The 20,697-nt window shown below is 45.1% G+C and overlaps 1 protein-coding gene and 1 long non-coding RNA gene across 2 annotated transcripts in view; one reads left to right on the top strand and one right to left on the bottom strand.

Moving 5' to 3' along the window:
- Pitpnc1 (phosphatidylinositol transfer protein cytoplasmic 1) overlaps window positions 1-20,697 on the top strand; it is a 273,815-nt gene that overhangs the window by 225,367 nt on the left and 27,751 nt on the right. The gene's annotated exons all lie outside the window — the stretch shown is intronic.
- Window positions 1-20,697, bottom strand: part of LOC110346823 (uncharacterized) — a 78,928-nt gene that overhangs the window by 3,598 nt on the left and 54,633 nt on the right. Inside the window, exons 3-4 of the long non-coding RNA XR_015450156.1 lie at window positions 16,463-17,513; window positions 31-9,834 (exon numbers count right to left, since the gene is read on the bottom strand). This is a non-coding gene — a long non-coding RNA (uncharacterized LOC110346823). The remainder of the gene's footprint in view (window positions 1-30; window positions 9,835-16,462; window positions 17,514-20,697) is intronic.

Consider the following 20,697-nt stretch of genomic DNA (forward strand, 5'->3'; position numbering starts at 1 on the left):
CCAGAATCCCAGACTGCAGACGAAACTCACCGAAAAGGAAAGGGGTGTGTTTTCTTGTCTGATTCGGTTGTTGTGTCTATTGCAAACGTGCCAGGGACTGAGAATCAGAGAAGCAACCAGTTCAGATGGCAGACCTTTCCAAGGACATTTCTACTTGGCACACTGTAAATAATTAACACCCTCCTCTCCACCACAAGAGTTTCCTTCTAACATGAAATCTGACCTTGTCACTCTGCTTAAAATCCCTCATTAGGTCTCCTGTAGCATTCAGCTCAAACATGACTTCCCCTTCGTGAGCTTTTTCTGAGCACATTGCTCCCCTAGGCCACTCTCTGGTCTCTGTCTTCTAAGTCATGTAAGATCACACTAGCTCATGCTAGCTCATGATCATAGCATGAACTCCATGAAGACAAGAGCTCCATCTTCTTTATTCTTTTTTGTGTGTGTGTATGGTTGTATTGTTTTTGGTTCTTTTGAGACAAGGTTTCACTATGTAGTACAGGTCGGCCTTGAACTCACTGTGTAGCCCAATGTGGCCTCAGTCTCATGGGGATCCTCCTGTCTCAGCCTCCCAAGTGCTGGGACTACAGTCCTGCACCACCACGCCTGGCTACTTCTTCTTTATTCTTGTACCTCAGCACCTGCTACAGCACCAGCGCCAGGGCTGAGCAGGTGCTCACTCAACAGTTGTTGAATGACTGAATGAATGAAGGCCAGGGCTTTGTTCTTCCTCAAGCAGTAATAATTTCAGTGCACATTCTATCAAAGAAAATGAATTTCTTGCCATTAAGCTAGCAGCTGGGAATCAGAGTTCCTTTTGGTTTTTTCCTGCCTTTTTCCTGTCCGAGGCTTCCTGCCTTGTGAGCTGTTTCTTCTAATCTGTCCTTGTATGTTGACTGTGTCAGCATCTCGGATAGCAACACACTTTCTGTGCACAAAGCCAAATGCTGATTTTTTTTTTTTTTTTTTTTGGTACCGGGGATCAAGCTCCAGACCTTGCACTTGCGAGGCAGGTGGTGGAACCACTGAGCTAAATCCCCGGCCCTGTTCCCAGATTTTTTGATGCTGATGAATCCAGACCAGGGCACTTTCCTCTGCCCAGTGACTGTCACACACACACTGCCACCCAGCCAAAGGAAGAACTAGAAGGCCTTTCTTCTCTCACTTCTCCCTGGAAATCTCCAAGCCACACAGCCAAGAAGGCCTCCCTCATTAAGATGGCCAGACCTGGGGATTTTCCACCAGCTATCCTCCACCTGACAGCCCTGGTGCCACAACTAACCAGGGCTTCTGAGGACACTTTGGGGACTCGGGATCAGCTGACCACCCAGCCAAACACTGCGTGTTTTCCTTTTGGCAGGGCTGTTTGGTCTTATCCAAATCAAGGGCCTGAGCTTCAGCTCCCAAGAGTCTCTTGGCATCAGGTTTTCTTCCCATATCATTGGAGGATCCCGCAGGGCAGTACCATATTGTTTAAAAAAAAAAAAAAAAAGAACGCAGTGTGATTTCTTGGGCAGAGACCATTCCATTAGTCAACGCTCTCACCTAGACTCTGTCCGCACGGGGTCCGAAAACTCTTTGCACAAGTGACCTGGCGGCATCATCAGCACCTGGCGGCATCATCAGCACCGCCACAGTGGCAGAGGGGATGCAGCCTAACTCTGAGTGGGTTGCACTTGCTATGCATTGATACATGGCTTCTTGCTTCTGCCAAGATTTCTAGCAAGGTGAAGATACCAGTGGAGGACCTAGGCATTCTACACAATAAGTCCGAGCATGCCTGCAGAAGGGAGGCAAAGGGACTGTTCCCGTAAAACTGAGTTGGCAGTTTGGGCGTGCAAGAACAAATCTCAACATCCAAGCTATAGAACTAGTTTCCGCTGGTAATCTTCCAAAATCAAGCTCGGAGGGATCTCACTCAAGGACTTTGGTGTTGGCTGACAGTCAAATCCAGTGCTCTGATTCCCTTACTCACTGCAGTTGTGCTCATGAGCTTTGGCTTCCATGATAAGATTGGGGGTGATCAAAGGAGTATGGCATCATTATTGGCCTCTAAGGTGCTGCCCGTGAGCTCATTTCCAGGGACCCAAACTGGGCATGTGCAGGAATTAACAGCTTCTTCTAGTACAAAGGGGAAAAAAGGAAAAAGAAGTGTAATTCCTAGTGGAGACAGTGTAGAAGTAGAGTGTGTATGGGTGTACACACACACTTTTTAAAGATCTCCACTGATTTAGATAAATCCAGAGGATTCTCTAGACTTCTGAGGACAATTTTGTGACCCACCTCCAGAAACATCTGGCAATGCCTGGAGATGTCTTTATTGTCACAACTGGGGCTATGACATCTAGTAGGTAGAGATTGGGAATGCTGCTAAATATCCAACAATGCCTAGGACAGATCCCACAGTGCAGTTACCCTGCCCCAAATATCAATTATGCTGAGATCAAGAAATGTCGCTATAGAGCCAAGCATGGTGATATAAGTCTGAAATCTCAGCACTCTGGGAGACTAAGGCAGGAGGATTTCAAGTTTGAGCACAGCCTGGGAAACTTAGTAACTTAGCAAGACTCTGTTTCAAAATTTAAAAAAAAAAATTTTAAGGCTGGAGGTATAGCTCAGTGTGAATGCCCTGGGTTCAGTCTCCAGTACTGAAAAAGAAACCCAGAACTAAAACATTCAAGGAATGGAAATTTTGTAACGCTTAGAAAGAGCAGGACTCCTCAACCATTGTCTTTAGTTAGTATTTTATTCAGTGTTTGCTGTGTGCCAGGTTCTGAGCTAGCTACTAAGGGTCCAAAGATAAGATGGAGTCAGCCCTCCAAAGGCTTACTTTCTACTGACTTTTTTTTTTTGGTACTGAGGATTGAACTCAGGACCTTGCACTTGCAAGGCAGGCCTGGTGCCACTGAATTAAATCCCCAGCCCTTCTACTGCCTTTTGAATTTGATCTTCTTGTTGCAGATAAGAAAGATTCTCTTCTCCCATCATTTTGGAAGATGTAAGAGTCTCCACTTCATAATGATAAATACAGCATACCAATTTTAATGGGGAAATTTATCAATATTTTTAACTCATTTAGCAACAAAGAAGGATAACGTAAGGCCATTCTAGAAGCATGGACCCCTGAATGGTATAACTGAATGTCTTACAGTGCAGGGGAGATTTCCCCTGGGAACTTTCCCATTGGTCTGGGTAACTTAAGTGACTCTTAAGCTCGGCCTCCAGGTCCTAGGTGACAGTCTTCCTGGTCCAAGAGATCCTTGGCAGCCAGTTCACAGGTCACACGGATCTAAATGTCTGCTGGAGTCTCTCTCGAGGCAGAGAAGACAGAACAAAAGAGATACATCTAACTTTCCCAATAACTGTCAAGGCTGAGGGATTAAATGCTGTTTGCTAAGTACTTCAGGCCCCCAGAAAGGGAACAGAGACACCAAATGAGTAAATATTGCCATCTTTAGCTGTACCCTTCAGCTCAGAAGTGCTTCCTCCAAACCACTCAACACTTCAATTAAAAATATTTTCATTTTGGTCTGCATCTTGGCAGTTGAGGCGGTAAAGATTTTCAGTTACCTCCAAAGATCCAGATTCAGTGCAGCTGCCTCATGCTGAGGGGCCAAGTTAGGTTCGGTGTGCTGTGTCATTATTGTCATTTACCTCCCCCTCCCCTCAGCCCATCTGCTTCTTTCTGGAGAAACGCAGCTGTGATGGGTTCCAACTTATGGAGCTTGGGTGCCTCTGGAATGATAAGGACTTACTGTGCCCTTGGGGTGGAAAGGAGAAGTCTGTGTCCCCTAAGTGGTCCCCAGTGACAGCCTCCAAAACCAGGGGCAAAAAGACTGCAAAGAACAGATATCTGGGGAAGGGTCTCCAGCAGCTGCTACATCGTAACGCTCTGAGCCCTCCTATTTTCATGAGCTGGATAATGCTGATGCTATTAGAAATCAAGAGGGAGGGCTGGGGATTTAGCTTAGTGGTTTCACTGCCTGCTGCGGAAGCACAAGGACCTGAGTTCAATCCCCGGTACCAAAAGAAATCAAGAGGGAGCTAGGGATTTAGCTCAGTGGTTCCACCGCCTGCCTAGAAAGCGCAAGGACCTGAGTTCGATCCCCAGTACCAAAAAAACCCCAACAACAACAACAACAAAAAGAAACCAAGAGGGAAGCTGGTATGGTTGCACAGACCTGTAATCCCAGCTACTTGGGAGGCTGAGGCAGGAGGATTCCAAGTTCAAGGCCAGCCAGGGACTCTGTCTCAAAATAAAATATAGAAAGGGCTGGGGGATGCACCTCAATGGTAGAACACTTCCCTTGCACGCACAAGGCCCAGGACTCAACCCCCAATACTGCAGAAAAGAGGGGAAAAATCAAGAAGGAAGCACTTGGTGGTCACCTCAGGGGGTGAGCCCAAGCGGTCGATCCTCCAGGTAACATGGGGAGCAAGAGAACATCTTTCAGCACAGGTTTCCTCACCTGATTTCTCAGAAGCCAGAGCAACAACACAGATGCCATTTCATAAGGGACCTTCTTTCTGGCGCCCCAAGGAGCACCGCGTAATACCTGCAGCACCATTACAAGCACCTTCCTGTGTGCAGGGCAAGCCTAGGCAATCTCTCTGGAAACCGGCTTTCTTTTTCTTTCTTCCCTCCCTTTGCCTCTTTTACAAGTTGGATGACATCCTGTACATCTAGCTGGGATCACAGCATTGAAAGGCAAGCGGTCTCAGACCTAGCAGGAGGCTGAGGTATTTGAGTGGCTGCCTGTGCTTTTGAGCAGGGTCCAGTCCCCTTGTCTAGGAAGGCTGGAGAACCAAGGCTGTCATTGGTCTGATCTTCAGAAGCATCCTTCAAGAAGACACAATCCAAATCACTGGGTGGGAGACTTCCGGGGTAGAGTGAAAAATAAGATCTTACTCACTTTTAAGAAGCTCATAACCTGGCACAGTGCCCCATGTCTGTAATCCCAGCTACTCAAAAAGCTGAGGCAGGAGGATCTGAAGTTGAAGAACAGCCTGGGCAATTTAGTGAAACCTTGTCTCAAAATAAAATAGAAAGAGGCTGGGCATGTGGCTCAGTGCTCCCTGGGTGTATGTTAAAGGTGTTATCTATTCTCGTGAAGCTCATCCCAGGATTGTCAGCAGAAGAGTCCAAGAAGGAGACAGATCTAGAAACAGGAAGGGTCAGGGCAGGTGTTAGAGGGCAGGTGGAATCTGACCTGGGCCTTTGAGAAAAAAGGCTTGCCCTTATTATTTGCTAAAAAAAAAATAATACGTGACACTTTATTTTTTACATCCAACATGACACAGAGACAAAGCATCAAAAGAGCAAATGTCAGGGCCTGGGATGCAGTTTGGTGGTACATCACATGCTTCGCATGTGTGAGGCCCTGGATTGGACCCCAATATCACAAGAAAAGAAGGAGAGCAAATGTCCTATGATCCCTCATTACGGAGAGAGCTATGGTTCAAGTTGGTGTTCATATCTAAACATAATGCATACATCACATCCTTTTATAAAACCAGATTACACTACGCACACTGCTTTACAACATGCATTGTCTCGCTGACAGTGTGAGCACGCCATCTTTCTTGTTTTGTTTTTGTTTTTGTTTTGAGACGGGATCTCGATATGTAGTTCTGGCTGACCTGGAACTCCCTATGTAGCCCAGGCTGGCAGTCCTCCTGCCTCGGCCTCCCAAATGCTGGGATTACACACGTATGCCACCACACCCAGCAAGCTCATCACCTTTCTGCAGCAGACATACACCTCTAGCTGGAGTTACATGGTGTAGAATGTTCCATGTTCATATCATTCTCCTTTTGGTGGACATTTGAGGTGTGTCCATTCTTTTGCTGTTACAGTACCACAAAAAACAATCATAGATATCTTCTGGGTATTGTTCTAATGTTTTGGTAAATTCTAAACCTACAGAATTTAGAATTGTTGAGTCAGTAGGTGGATGGTCAAATGGCTCCTGGAGAAACAGCCATATTGCCTTTGACTCACAGTCTTATGGGAGCAAGCCAAAGTTTGAGGAGGAGTGAGATCAAAGAGTCAGTGGCAGATGGGGCCAGGGCAGGGAGTCCCGGGCATACCCAAAGGTCAGTAGAAGGGGAAAGCCTGGAATGGCAAGTCAAGGAATTCGGGCTTTATTCGGTGGGTAACACAGGGCTTCCAAAGCAGAGGTCACTATTTGTGACCTGACCAGAGAAATTGGTCCTCATGGGGATGGTGAGACCAGGCTCCAGGAAACCACAAAGTTTAGGACCTCTGAGTTTGTCAGCCTGCTCTTCTCTCTCATTTGCTTCTCTCTTTCATGAACAGATTCCCCTCGTCCATCCTGATGGTGGTAATGCAATGTTTTGGTAGCCAATAAAAACATTAGAGATAAAGGGGCATTAAGTGAGAGTCCAGTTTTCAACAGCTTTGCTGCTATTTTTTGAGACAGGGTCTCGATATGTGGTTCAGGTTGACCTTGAACTCACAGTGCTCCTCCCGTGTCAACTTCCAAGTGCTGGGATTACAGGCGGGTACCACTACACCCAGCCGTGGGGCCGCATCATTTTTAGAAGGTCAACTGGGAGGCTGAGGAGGACATAGCTTAGTGGTAGAAAGCTTGCCTAGCCTGTATGAGGCCCTGGGTCCAATTCCCAACACCTCTCCAGGAAAGGCGAGAAGAGAAAAGAGGAGGGGAGAGGAGGGGAGGGCTTGACAGCTCACTTCTCAGGAATCACATAGCTATTCACTTTCAGGCCTCACTCCTCCCAAATCAGAGGAAGCCAGGACACTAAATCCTGCTGTAGTACCTTGCCTCAGGCTGGTTTTTAAATCCACTACCTCTGTTTTGGTCTAATAATGTAGAGCTACTGCAAGATTTTGAGCAAAGCATTTTTATTGAGACTACTAGGAAAATGGTAGTGCCCAACTCTATCCTAGAGAAAATGGTTTTAAAAAAATTATTCAAAGATGAGGCTGGGAATTTAGCTCAGTGGTTCCAACACCTGCCTCGAAAGCACAAGGACCCGAGTTCGATCCCTGGTACCAAAAAAAAAAAAAATTACAAAAAAATTACTCAAAGGAAAAAAAAAATGATTTAAACTGCTATGATAATTGGCACAAATGAGGTCCCCCTGAACCCAGTGGCTACAGCCTCAATTGCAAATCTTACCAATTGGATTTGGTAGGGCAATACCAGACCAAGTAAGTCAAACAAAATCCAGGCAAATGAATTCCTAAATGACTAATCAAAACCAGAGACTCTATGTCTCTGCCAGGAATGGAATTGGTGCTGTGGTATTGGGTCATTGGCTCAATAGTAAGAGCTCTCAGGAGAGGGTGGTATGGCTCAGCATGTGCTTAGCACGTAAAGTCCTCAGTCCAGTTCCAACCACTCTCCAGCCCCAAATAGCTAAGAAAGAACCCTTGGGGCAAAGGCTCTTATGCCCCAGAAGGAATAGCCAGAGAGGGAAGAATTTATCCAAGCAAAATTCCTTGGGACAAACAATTGTAAAGGGATCTGTGCAAAAGACAACATTGAGAACCTGTGAATCAGGGCTCCCGGCCCATGCTCTGTGCACCACGGTGAGGGTCCCGGCCCTGGGAGGGCTCCTAGCTGATCACAGCCATTGTGCTTCATCATTGTCATTCTGCATCTTGAATCCTTCTTCCCTTCAAAAGAATGGGGCACAGAAGAATGAGATGGAATGGGGGCAAAGGCAAGCCATGTAAAAGGGCCCCTGGCCCTTTAAGCCTTTAACAAGTGTTCTTTCTCCTGTTTTGACTCTGTCTTTGAGACCTACAGACAGGTTGCAGGGACAGTGACTCAGTTGCAACAGGGTGCCTTCAGGAGGTGGCCGATTCCAACAGCTCCAGTTCTCAGGGTCTCAAAATTCTCTGCAGGCTCAGCAGATCCTTCAGAAGCCCAACCAAATTGTACTGTTGAAGCTTAGAAAGAATGGCTGTTCTTTCCATTATTGTTTAACCTAAGTTCCCAGTGGTGTGTCCCTGTGACTTCACCTCTGAGAAGCCTTAGCAGTTCCACTCACTGCTGTGCCAAGTTTGGTCAGTCTATGCCACTAGGCTCCCAGGATGGCACCCGGCTTAGTCCATTTTCTGCTGCTATAACAGAATACTAGAGACTGGGTAATTTATAAACAATAGAAGTTCATTTTGCTCATGGTTCTGGAGGCTGGGAAGTCTAAGAGCATCTGGGGAGGGCTCCGCACTGCATCATACAATGGCAGACATGCAAGGAGCCCATGCAAAAGGAAGGAGCAAGAAGAGGCTGAATTTATAACAAACCACCCTTGCCATCACTAACCTATTCCCATGATAATGACATTAATAACTTCTTAAGGGTCCCATCTCTTAACACTGTTTCAATGGCAGTTAATTTCAAGGCGTGTTGGAGGGAGCACTCGAGCACTGCAATGCCCAAGGTCATCTTGGCATTCTGTCACTGTCTGCCACAAGCCTTCTTAGGAAGGTGTGCATTTTAGGGGAAAAAAAGACAGTAAGGGCTGGGGATTTAGCTCAGTGGTGCCCTGGCCGCCTCACAAGCACAAGGTCATGAGTTTGATCCTTGGTACCAAAAAATAAATTAATAATAATAATGTTTAAGAATTTAAAAGAAAGGGGCCGGGGATTTTAGCCCAGTGGTTCCGTCGCCTGCCTCGCAAGTGCAAGGACCTGAGTTTGATCCCCAGTACCAAAAAAAAAAAAAAAGAATTTAAAAGAAGGGGCTGGGGATTTAGCTCAGTGGTTCCGGCGCCTGCTTCAAAAGCGCAAGGTCCCAAGTTTGATCCCCAGTACAAAAAAAAAAAATTTTTTTTAAAGAAGAAAGCAGGAGCCAAAATGCCCAAGAATGTCAGCCAGGAATGAACACATGTAATCATGCTCTTGTTCAACCTTATCTAATGGAGAATCTCCCCCTGAACTTTCAAAGAAACAGGCAATGAATCCACAAGTTGCTCAGAACTTGGGCCAGCTGCATCTGCCCCTGCTATTTTTAGTCTTATTAAATTAAAACACTAGTACTTTTTGGCCCTTAGAGCAGTTTCCACATCAGGTCAGGATCACCTGAGAAGCTTTTTGTTAAAAGATTTTTTTAGGAAGATACCTGGCCCCAGCCTCAGACCAACCACACCAGACTCACTAGGATGGGATCCAGGCATTTATGTAAATGCACCAGGCTTGGGGAAATGATCTCAGAGCAAAGCTTCCCAACACTTTTCATGCCGTGACAGTTGATTGGCCACTGGGGATGAGGAGCTCCAGTCAGAAGTGACCAATGGCCTGAATCCCCAAGGATCTTGTTACACCTACTATCTATTCCAGGTAAGGGAACTTGGCCTAAGAAAACTCCATTTACGGTGTTCAAGTTTTAACACCATTTTAGTGCTATAAACCATTTGACTGACACTTCATTTGGGAAGTGGGGATAGCAGTGTAAGCCCGAGACAGGGCCTGTTCCTCTCCTGGGAGGAGGAGGGTTAGTGGCTTTGAATTTCATTCTCTGTTGGAAATCTGATACCGTCATAGAGTTGAGACCAATGTTTTCCTTGCCAGCCACTAGTGTTAATCATTATGTACATCTGTGCACTTTTTCCTCCTACATTGCTTCAGACTGACCCTCATTTAAATTTATTTCTTCTAGCTACCACTGTGTCTCTGATGTTGGAAGTGATATTTTTCCCCTCGAGTAGTAAGACTTGACCCGGTGATTGTCTCTTCCACTTCTTCTATTTATTCAGACTCCAAGTACAACTGTTCAGCTTCAGCTCCAAAAATATCCAGGAAATAATAGATGCTATTACGGTGCTCGTCTTCATCTTTTCTTGCTAAGGGGCCCAGAGAAAGACATACAATTACTAGCTTGTTAACTTGAGCCTTAAATTTTTTAACAAATTTCTCACAGACTTGCTACACGTAGCTTTAGAGGGTCAGGAGCTGACTTTTTTTTTTTTTAATGCCAATGTTAAGTTGTTTCACTCAGTTTAATCCCAACATCTGAAAAATAGATATTGTGTCCACTTTATAAATAAGAAAACTGAGGCTCAGAGAATCTAAGTAACTCACCCGGAGTTTCAGGAAGCCTAGGTTCAAACTCCAACACGTCCAACCCCAAAGATTGTGCTTCTTCCACACCAAGATCCCTCCTCCAGGTAAAGTTAGAGGAATGAACAGCTGTTATCTAACTTTTTTTTTTTTTGGTACCAGGGATCGAACTGTGGACCTCGCATTTGCAAGGCAGGCACTGGAACCACTGAGCTAAATCCCCGGCCCAACAGCTGTTATCTTTGAAAATTATTCTGAGAGATCATTTCCTCCTTCAGTGTATCTTGCTAAGCTCAAGGCTCATTGGCATTAGGAGCAGAGTACCATAAGGAAAGACTGGTAGGGGAAGGGCTTTTCACACCATGTTTTCCTGATCTGACAGAAGTCCACTCTCTGTCTTTTGGGGAGATTTCCCTCTTGGGCTGGAGATGTAGCTCAGTGGTACAGTGCTTACCTACTGCATACAGGGCCCTGAGTTCCATCCCTAGCACTGGGGGAAAATATTCCCCTTTGTAAACATTCCAAGAAATAGCAGATTGGTTGAAAGTTGCTTGGGTCTGGAAAAAATAAAAACTAACTATCCTACAACTGAGTAACATAGGAATGCATCCTAAAAAGAAAAAATAGTCATGGTCCCCAAAGAATACATCCACAGTCCCCTATGTGGGAAATACTCCTTTTCTCATTTTGTCCTCACCACACTAAACTTGGAGTTAAATAACTTGGTTCACACAACAGTTGCTGGAGTAGAAATTCAAACCTAGGGGTATCTCATTTCAAAACTTTTTCACGGCTGGGCATGGTGGAGCACTCTTGTGATCCCAGCACTGGGGAGGCTGAGGCAGGAGGATCACCGCAAGTTTGAGGCCAGCTTAGGCTACATAGTTCAAGGCCAGTCTGAACTGCATAACAAAACCCTGTCTCAAAACAACAAAAAAACAAAATAACTTCCCCCCTTAATTCTGCACCCAGAATCTAGAACACCACAGAGTTTCTCCCAGGCAGAGTAAAGAGTGAAATGTGTCAAACAGTGAAGGTTACAATAGCAGAAGGAGTGGAGTCCACTCATCACTTTTAGTTGTTTTATATGTTGGGATTCTAAGTAATAACTGCATTTGAAAAAGTAAAATGAGTTCTAAAGCTAAAATAAGTTTGCAATCTAATCCAGTCATAAAATGGAAACCCTTTATTGTCTTCAAATTGCAAATCGGTTGGTTCATTGAACATCTCTATTCCAGTTTCTGTTCAAGAAGTTGGAGGTCTAAGTTTCCCAAAACAATTCAGTACATGAGGAGCAAGCTAGATTTAGGGACAGTTTACCCGGTGCAGGTCATTGTTGCCATGTTGCAGCCCTTTAAGAATATTGGTGAGTCTGTTATCAGCATTCCTTGTAGTAAACTTAAGCTATCTATGGCCCAACTTGTATATTTTCAGTGTGGACCCAGATTACTGATGTTTCTTCATAGCCTGTGTCCAAAGAACACTGCACAAATCAGTGGATAGGGACAGTCACTAAAGGTATCCCCAGTTCTAAGACTGCAGGGCAACTGGAGTCCTCCAAGCCTCCTTCAGAGGAGAATGTTGACTCACTTGGCTTTGGAAGCCCTAGGTTCCTTGTCTCTCACTCCAGCATGTTCCAATAGTTACAAAGTGGGGTCCTCTCCAGTGTGCCCTTGCATGACCTCATTGAATGACTTTGATTAGAGGTTATCTCCATTTGCATTTGTGCCTGAAAGAACCATTTTGGACTGTATGACAGGATATTCAGTTACTGCCTCTTCTTACACTGAAATTGGGAACAGAGCCCAAGGCTGGGAACAAAGAAGAGTCACGACCCTACATCCTTCAGGCAGCTGCTAATCACTGAGGCCAGGTATTTCCTGGGGCCTGTGAGGAGATGGCCTCTCATCTCTTGCCCCTTCCCAGGCTGTTTATGAGTCAGAGGAGAGGAGTTCTTAGGGCCATCGCCATGGCCTTCTTGCCTAACTCTGAAGCCATGCAACATGAGTCTTCTGAGACAGTCAAATATAGAGATGGGAATGGGGCGTCTGGGCAAAAGCTATTTGCTGATCCAGGAACACACAGACCCTCCCTCAGCACTACCATCCTGTAAGACTGGTTAAGATTACTAAGTCTTCCCGGAAGTTTGGAGGAGGACATACAGGTTGGTTCCCAGACTTAGACCCAATTCATGCTTGCTGCACACCTGCAATCCCAGCACTCTGGGAGGCTGAGGCAGGAGGATCAAAAGTTTGAGCTCAGCCTGGGCAACTTAGGGAGACCCTGTCTCAGAACTTTTTAAATGGGCCGGGGATATAGCTTAGTTCAGAGACCCTGGGTTCAATTCCCAGTACAGGAAAAGAAAGGGAGAGAGATGAAGAGAAAGAAAAAGACTGCCCCCACTTCTTTTAGCTATAAATCAGGGCTTCCTACAACTCATTCTTCAGGTATAATAATTTGCTAGAAAGTCTCACAAAACTTAAGAAAACACTTTACTTAAATGTATTGGTTTATTATAAAGGATACAACATGGGCATAGCCAAATGGGAGAGACATCTAGGACAAGAGCCTTAGAGGCAGTGGAGTTCGTGGAGCTCCTGTGCCCTCTGTGGATGCTCTACTACAATAGTAGGAATCTGGACATGTCACCCAAAGGCCGGTGTGTTAAAGGCTTCTCCTCTTAGCTTGGCATTATGGGAGGTAGTGGAACCTTTGCGAGGTGGTCCTAGTGCAAGGCCTATTTTCCTGAAGGGGATATTGTTACCCTGGCCCCTTCCTGTCTCATTTGCTTCTTCCCCACCATGAAGTGAACGGGCCTCCTTTGCCTTGTGTTTTCACCATGATGTACCCATGATGTATACTGTGCCATGGCAGGGACAGGTGACCATGGACTACCTTTCTACTTACAAGCTATCTATCTCGGGTATTTCATCACAGTAACAGAAAGGTGAGTAACACACTCACCCTCCTAGGAAGTCAATGTGGTCCCAACTCAGAAGGGCTCAGAATCATTGACCTCATTGTTCGAAGGTTTATATAGAACTCAATCTCCAGCATTCCCCTCTGCACCCCAGGGGTTGGGCCTTGGACGGTAAGTTCCAGCCCTCTAAGCACTTGGTTGTTCTGATGACCAGTCCCGTCCTGAGGCTGTCTGGGGACTCTACCCCAAGTCACTTCAGTAGTATGAACTCAGGTGTGATGGAAGGGGCTCCTTTGGGTAGCAAAGACACCCGGTGTCAGGAAATCCAAGGGCTTTAGGAGCTCTGTCCCAGGAACCAGGGAGTCAAAGACCAAAAGTATTTCTCATTACATCCCAAGGACTGAATGGGAGAATGTGTCTTCAGTTCTCAGCACAGACTGGCATAGAACAAGCACTTAATAAACATTCGTTCAAATGGTTATTTTTCTTTCCTTCTATCCCTCACTTTCTTCTGATGACCTCCCTTGGGTTCCCCTTTGCCTTGGTCTTCTCCCTCACCCCTAGAAGGACATCCCCAGGTCTAGAAACCATAGACTATTAAATTCCTTTGTGGTGTGTGCTCAGATTTCCATTTTCATGCTCACTCTTTTCAGAGTAGTGAGTTTTGAGGGTCTCTAACCCTAAATTATAACTGAGCAGGGCACAAAACACACACTGAAGTGCTCCCCCCACCACGACCACTTTTTCTCCTTTCTACATGTCAGACACACCTCCCAGCCAGACTCCTAGAAGAGTCACTTTCCAGAGGAATGGCACAGATTGCTGAGTCTGTGGTACACTCTAGTGCCAAGAGCAAAGGCCTTCAAAGTAGCACTTTGGGTATTAACTGCTAACGAAGCAAGAATTGGCTCTTCTGGCTGTAATTTACATCTCGGGTTTTGGGGTTTTTTGTGTGTTTTTTTTTAGGCTGGTGCCTCACCGTTGTCCTTTTAAGTAAAGTTTAAGGTCAGTTGTCAAGTATATGCTGAAAACTACTGAGTTTGTTTTTTAACAACTTCATGGAGCTATAGATCAGATACCATACAAGTCACCCGTTTTGAGTATACAGTTATTTTCCCGATATGTGTAACCATCACTGTAACCAAACATAAAATATTTTCTCCACCCCAAGAAGAAACTCCATACACTTTAGCTATCACCTCCCAATCCCTTTACCTCCTCTCGCCTCCAACCCCAAGGCAACTACTAATCTACTTTCTCCATACATTTTCCTGTTCAAAGCATTTTATATGAATGAGATTGTGTAATATTTGGTCTTCTGGGACTAGCTTCTTTGAAAGCTTCTTGGCTTTTTCATGTGTATTCCTCTTAGGATTCAAGTTCAGGAAATCCTGTGCTAAATTGGGGGCTAATTTTATCTGGTTGAAATGGCCATTCAGTGGAGGGGAGAGAGAACAATATCTGTAACACCTTAGAGTCTTCCAGTTCCAGAATGCAGGGTGGGATCTAATGTATGATATGCACCCTATTTCTTCCTATTTTAGGTCTGAGCATTATGGTTATATAATGTAGCAATTCCTGGCTAGGGCTCCTGCTTAGTCCTTTTTCATTTAACATTTATCAAAAACTTCTAATTTCAATTAACAGGGCAAGTCCCTGTTAGTTATTTGTGGTTGAAATTGAAAGCATAATTAATCATGGAGATGCTATATCTCGGTGAATGTCAGCTCATAATACTGCCTCCGAGATGCACGCGCTGCTCCTGCTGGACCAAGATCTCCAGGGGGCTTCTCTTTGCACCTTCTAGGTGTGAGATCAAGCGTAACCCATCAGGGGACACAGTTTTACATGAGCTGCATTGAGGAGGAAGCCCTGAGTTACCTTTGTCCGCCGTGTCTCAGGGTAAGATAGTGGGGCCTGCCGGTGTGCTGACCCATGGAGGGAAAGCCCTGTAAAGATTGTGTGTCAAAGGGAAGGGGTGGCCAGTCAAGGCCATCCGGCCCCAAGGAAACAGCTCTGACATGAGCTCAGTCCAGTTTGCTCTTGGCCGACTCTGGGGAGGACCAGCAGCATCCAGAGCCAGAGACCTCATTGTGGATCCATTGATCAGCTCCTGCCAGGAACTCACAGCCCCACATGCCTGCAGCCATCCAGGTGCTGGGCTGGAGGAGCTGCATAGGCCCCATCAGGCAAGAGCATCACCTTGAACGCACTTCAGTGTCCACCGAATGGATCCAGCTATGTACAGCTACTGGGGTCCAGGCTCTCCTAGACTGAGTGAGTGAGAGTAATGAAGAATTACCAGGCATCTAGAAGACTGGCCTTGTGAAAACCTCTCTGACCGTATTATAGGTTTAACTGTGTCTCCTCACAAAAAAAGATATGTTGAAGTCCTACCCCTAGTCCTTCAAGTGTGAACTGGGATTGTGTATGTAGGATAGGACCTTTACAGAGGTAATCAAGTTACAGTGAGGTCATGTCGTAGACCCTAATCCCATAGGATGGATGTCTCTATAAAATAGGGAAATTTGGACACGGGGACAGACTAGCACAGAGGGAAGGTCACGAATATACATAGGAAAGATATCTTGAGGTCTCTGCCAAGTAAAGTAAAGCTTCTGTAAGGCAAGGGACGCCACAGATTTCCAGCAAGCTGCTGAAAGCTGGCAAAGAGGGAATCAGCATTGATGACACCTTGATTTTGGACTTCTAGCCTCCAGAACTATGTGTGAGACAATAAATTTCTGTTTTCTATGTCGCCCAATCTGGAGGAATGCTAGCAAAAGAACATACCCAAGTTCCCCCATAGGGAGAAGTGCTCTCCCCACTCCCAGTTTGGAAAATTACTAGAAGGAAAGGATAGCACATGTCTGGGTATGGTTCTTAATGCTTTGAAAAAAGCTTGTAATGGGGGCCGGGGATTTAGCTCAGTGGTTCTGCCGATTGCCTCGCAAGCACAAGGACCCGAGTTTGATCCCCAGTACCAAAAAAAAAAAAAAAAAGCTTGTAAGTCATTTTAAGGTACTCAAAGTCAGCTAGACAAGGTGATATGTGCCTATAATCCCAGCACTCAGGGGACGCTGAAGCAGGAGTATCACACATTTGACGCCAACCTGGACTACATGTGAGATCTTGTCTCAAAGGGAAAAAAAAGCACAAAGCCTGATTTTGAGGCTAACCCATCCTGCCCTGGGAGGTGGCTTCCCAGCAGGGTCACTGTGCTCGGGACTCCATGCTTGGGTGGTTCCCGATGTCCTAAATAAAGTCCCTTCAGGGAACAGCTCACGGTCAGGGCAATCAGCCTTACTCTCCACTTTTGTCCTTTTGGAACATAATATTTTTCTTGCCTCTAAAACCTAAAAGAAAGAGGGAAATAAATTGGATCTGAGCACTGAAGACTGTCACATGCTGTCTTAGTTACTTTTCTCTCGTTGCTTCAACAAAACACCTGACACCCAAAGTTAAAGGGAGGAAGGGTTTATTTAGCTCACAGTTGGTAGAAGTTTCAGTCCGTAATTGGCTGCCTCCAAGGCAGGCAGGGTGGCATGGCAGACAGGCATCACAGAGGAGAAACAGTTCATGGCAGGCAGGAGTAGCAAAAAAAGCAAGGGACCTTAACAGCTTCTTTCTGCCCCTTTTATATTTTATCTAGGCTACCCAGTTTAGGGCAGTGCCAAACCAATCAGTGGACTGATTTAGTAATCACACACCTTAATCCCAGCGCCCTTAATCCTAGCACTGCATTGTGAATCAATCACACACTAGATCCAGCCACCTCTGAAAAAGCCCCACCTATGACCAAATGAGGCTTTGGGGGAACAGCCAGACACAGCCATAACAGGTACTTTCAGGCATGTGTCACTCTGGGAGGTTTCCTGTGCATTGTGCACCTTCCCTGCGCCATGTTGAGCTGGGAACTTTGTCCACTTTTGGTTTTTTGTTTTGTTTTTTTGTGTGTGTGCCCGGAGAACTTTGTCAACATGATCTAATCTAAGCCTTGCAATGACCCCACAAGAGTGTTGTCATGAGCATCATTCCACAGGGAGGATGCTGGAGCTCTCCTGAAAGACTGTGCCCGAATTTCAGATAACATTGTCCTGTCCTCGTGGCTACAGAGGTTGTGTCTTCAATCATGTGGATTGCAATAACAGAATACCACACACCATGTGGCTTATAGGCCACAGATGTTTATTTCTCACAGCTCTGGAGGCTGAGAAATCCAAGATGGAGGCTCTGGCAGATCTGGTGTCTGTTGAGGGCCAGTTCTTGGTTCATAGATGGCACCTTCTTGCTGTGTCCTTACACAACAGACAGGATGAAAGGGCTCTCTACATTCTCTTTTCCAAGGGCTCCGATCACCTTCCAAGGCCCGCTTCCTAATACCGCCACGTTTGTGATTAAGTTTCAACATGGGGTGAGAGTATTCAGACCATACCTTCCTGGTACTGATGGTCTGAGAGGATTGTAGGTAAGTTGCTGATCATTTCTGAGCCGGTTCCTCATCTAAAACACAGAGATAAGCTCGGGTCCTGAGTTGAATCCCTGGTACCAAAAGAAAAGAAAAAACTAGATAAAACACAGAAATGATATTTGTACCTAAAAGCAGTGGCTGGGCCTTGGCTGTACATTCACATCACCTGGGAGCTTTAGAAAAGCTGGGTGCGCAACTGCACCCAAGCCCATTTGGATCTGAACAGTGGAGCTGTGACCTTGCTTTGTCTGTACCTTCTCCCCAGAGATTTTTCTCACAGCTCTGGACACCAGAAACCCAAAATCAAGGTGATGAACTAGCCTTTCCTCTTCCAGCTTCTGGTGGCTCCAAGAGTTCCCTAGAGTGTGGCCGTACAACTCCAATCTGCCTCTGTCCTCAAATGACCTTCTTTTTGTGTCTTCTCCTCTGCCTCTTAGAAGGACATTTGTCATTGGATTTAGAACCCATCTATGTAATCCAGCATGATCTCATTTTGAGATCTTTAGCTTAATTACATCTGCAAAGACCTTTGTTCCCAAATGAGATCATAGTCCTAGATTCTAGGGGTGAGGACTCAGACATATCTTTTGGAGATCACCATTCAACCCACTGAAGAGAACTCTCACAGTGTTTTCTCCCGGCACTGGTTGAGCTCCAGTAGTTTTGAGACTAGAATCTCTCATTTATAAACCTCATTTTTAAAAAGAAAGTTTAAAATATAAAACAACCCAGTTTTTTTATTTAAAAAAAAGATAAGTGAGATAATGGAGTTTGAATCAGAACCAAAATACTGTAGAAGCTATAAAAATATAAATCAAAAATTTATTTGAAAACTACACAAAAACAAAGAGGTTGTAAGGAAAGTCAGCTGATGTGTGAATGGAGCAATTTAGGTACTTATCTTCAGAAACTCAAGTGAGAAAATGACCAGGCTATTCCAGATAAAACATGCTGGTTTCATCCGTCCATCTTTTCTTCTTCTTTTTTTTGGTACCGGGGATGGAACTTGGGACCTTGCTCTTGCGAGGCAGGCAGTGGAACCACTGAGCTAAATCCCCCGCCCCCTCCACCTCCCCCCTCCCAGCTCCATTCAAATGCATTCAACTGAATGTTCATTTCTGGCCTGGAGTTTGATTAAAGGTGTCCTTTGGTAAACCCTTCTCCCTTACGCCCCTCCAGCTCTTTGAATGTGAATCTCTAATTATAGGCCATGTTTGAGTTATATTAGATGAAATCAACAGCTGTAGATATGACACCAGTCTAGCAAAAAATCGACACACAGTTGCCATAAAAAGCCCAATTGTTAATTGTTTCTTTGGCGTCCAGCTATAACAGCAAACACCCTTCTTCTGTTTAATATTAAAAGTAAATGTCATGGAAAGAAAATTGGGCTAGAATTAGGGGAAGCTGCCTATCACCAAAAGCCTGTGATTTAGGAGTGAGATATTTCATTGCTCTTAGGCCTCGGTGTCCTTATCCACAAAGTCGAGGACATAAAACCAAATGATTACTTTCAGCTTAAAATTCTATCCTGAACCCTGAAAACACAATGTACTTCTCATTTCCATCTAGGCCTTTTTTGCAACTTTATTTTTCAGTAACCTAAACTAATGTTATAATTTCCTGGTATGATTGAGATTTCAGCTGAGCAAGCCATACTGTACTTTTCTGGTCTCAGTTTGAAGTTTGCTGTGAGGTCTGTCATTCTCAGCTGCTTTAGAAACGCAATCCACCAGGCTTCTGCCTTTAAGACTTCAGACTCTTGTTTTATGCTTGAAAACTATGGAATGGACATGAATATCCTGGAGTAGGTACCATTTCAGTCTCAGAAGTTATTGGCTGAAGAAACAAGCTAAATACAGTCCGTGAATGAGCAGGTTCGAGAGGGGCACGATCAGCATGTCCAGGTACAATTTTCTGCAGGCCTCTTGCTCTCGCTCTCCCTCACAGTACACGCTCTGACGGCTGTGAAGGCAGCTCAGGCCAAGGCCCTGGTTTCATTTCATTTCCTGTCTCTCTGCAGCCTGCCCACCTTGTTCTGCTCACCGAGATTTTTGTCTCCAGCAACTCCAGGCTTCTGGGTGCTTCGGCCTCTTGCTTTCCTCTGCTTTCTGGCTCTGTCACCATCCTTTACTTACCCAGTTGCTAAGTCAAATAAGATAACCTCCACCCAGGTTCACAAGAATTTGCCCATCAGCATTCTGGTCAGCCACAGACAGAGCAGAAGCCCTGTCCTCCAGAGCAACAGACGGCTGTGCGGGTTTAGTCGAGAGCAGCCATCATTTGCCCCATGGTGGGAAAATCCAAAGACAGATGAAGAAAGAAACCAGTTTTCTCTGTTTAACTCTAGCTGCTGCATTTTAGTTCACAAGAACAAACTGGGCAGGTATGAATTTCCTCATTCACAGCTCTCTGGCATATGGCTGGTGGTAGGAATGTTGAGTATGTTCTGTGAAAGAACAAAGCGTCATTCATTCTCTCCATCGTTGGTGATCAACGTCATACATCTGTTTTGTTACCTCTTGCTGGAGAACAATCTGCCCCAAAATTGACTAGTTTAAAACAATCCTGATACTTTATTTCTTTTTCTTTTTCTTTTTTTTTTTTTTTGGTACTGGGGATTGAACTCAGGACCTTGCGCTTGTGAATCAGGCGGCAGCACCACTGAGCTAAATCCCTGGCCCACCCATACTTTATTTCTTACAACTCTATCATCTTGACTCTGCTTCACTGGGCAAATCATCTGCTCTTCCTGGTGGGCGGCTGGACTGAAATACCTAAGATGGATTTTCCTTCCTGTGTCTCGGCTGGATTGGCTGGGACACCTGAGGCCTTTTGTTTTGTTTTGTTTTTGGTACCAGGGATCGAACTCAGGACCTTGCACTTTCGAGGCAAGCAAGGAGCCACTGAGCTAAATCCCTGGCCCATCCGCTTTCTAGTTTTCAGCTTTCAGCTTCTGTTAGTATTTAAACTGCTACAGTGTCTCTTCTGCTATATTCTATTGGCCAAAACAAATCACAGACCTGTCTAGATTCAAGAAGAGAAGGAAAGTTCCAATGCAATGAGGGGAAGAATTGGTCATGGTCATCTTTGGAAATTACCATAGTCTGTCTAGTGATACAGCTTTTGATTTATTGGTCTTCTCATTCTATTCTTTTTTTTCCATAAAATTAACATCCTATTTAATTTAAATGCAAAAATCTACATAATTGATATATCTAGCTTAATGAATTTGGAGACCAATGTATACCCATG

The sequence above is a fragment of the Heterocephalus glaber genome, unplaced genomic scaffold (assembly GCF_053883595.1).
Source record: "Heterocephalus glaber isolate CG9 unplaced genomic scaffold, H.glaber_assembly_v1.0 deba00000937, whole genome shotgun sequence".
NCBI lineage: Eukaryota > Metazoa > Chordata > Mammalia > Rodentia > Bathyergidae > Heterocephalus > Heterocephalus glaber.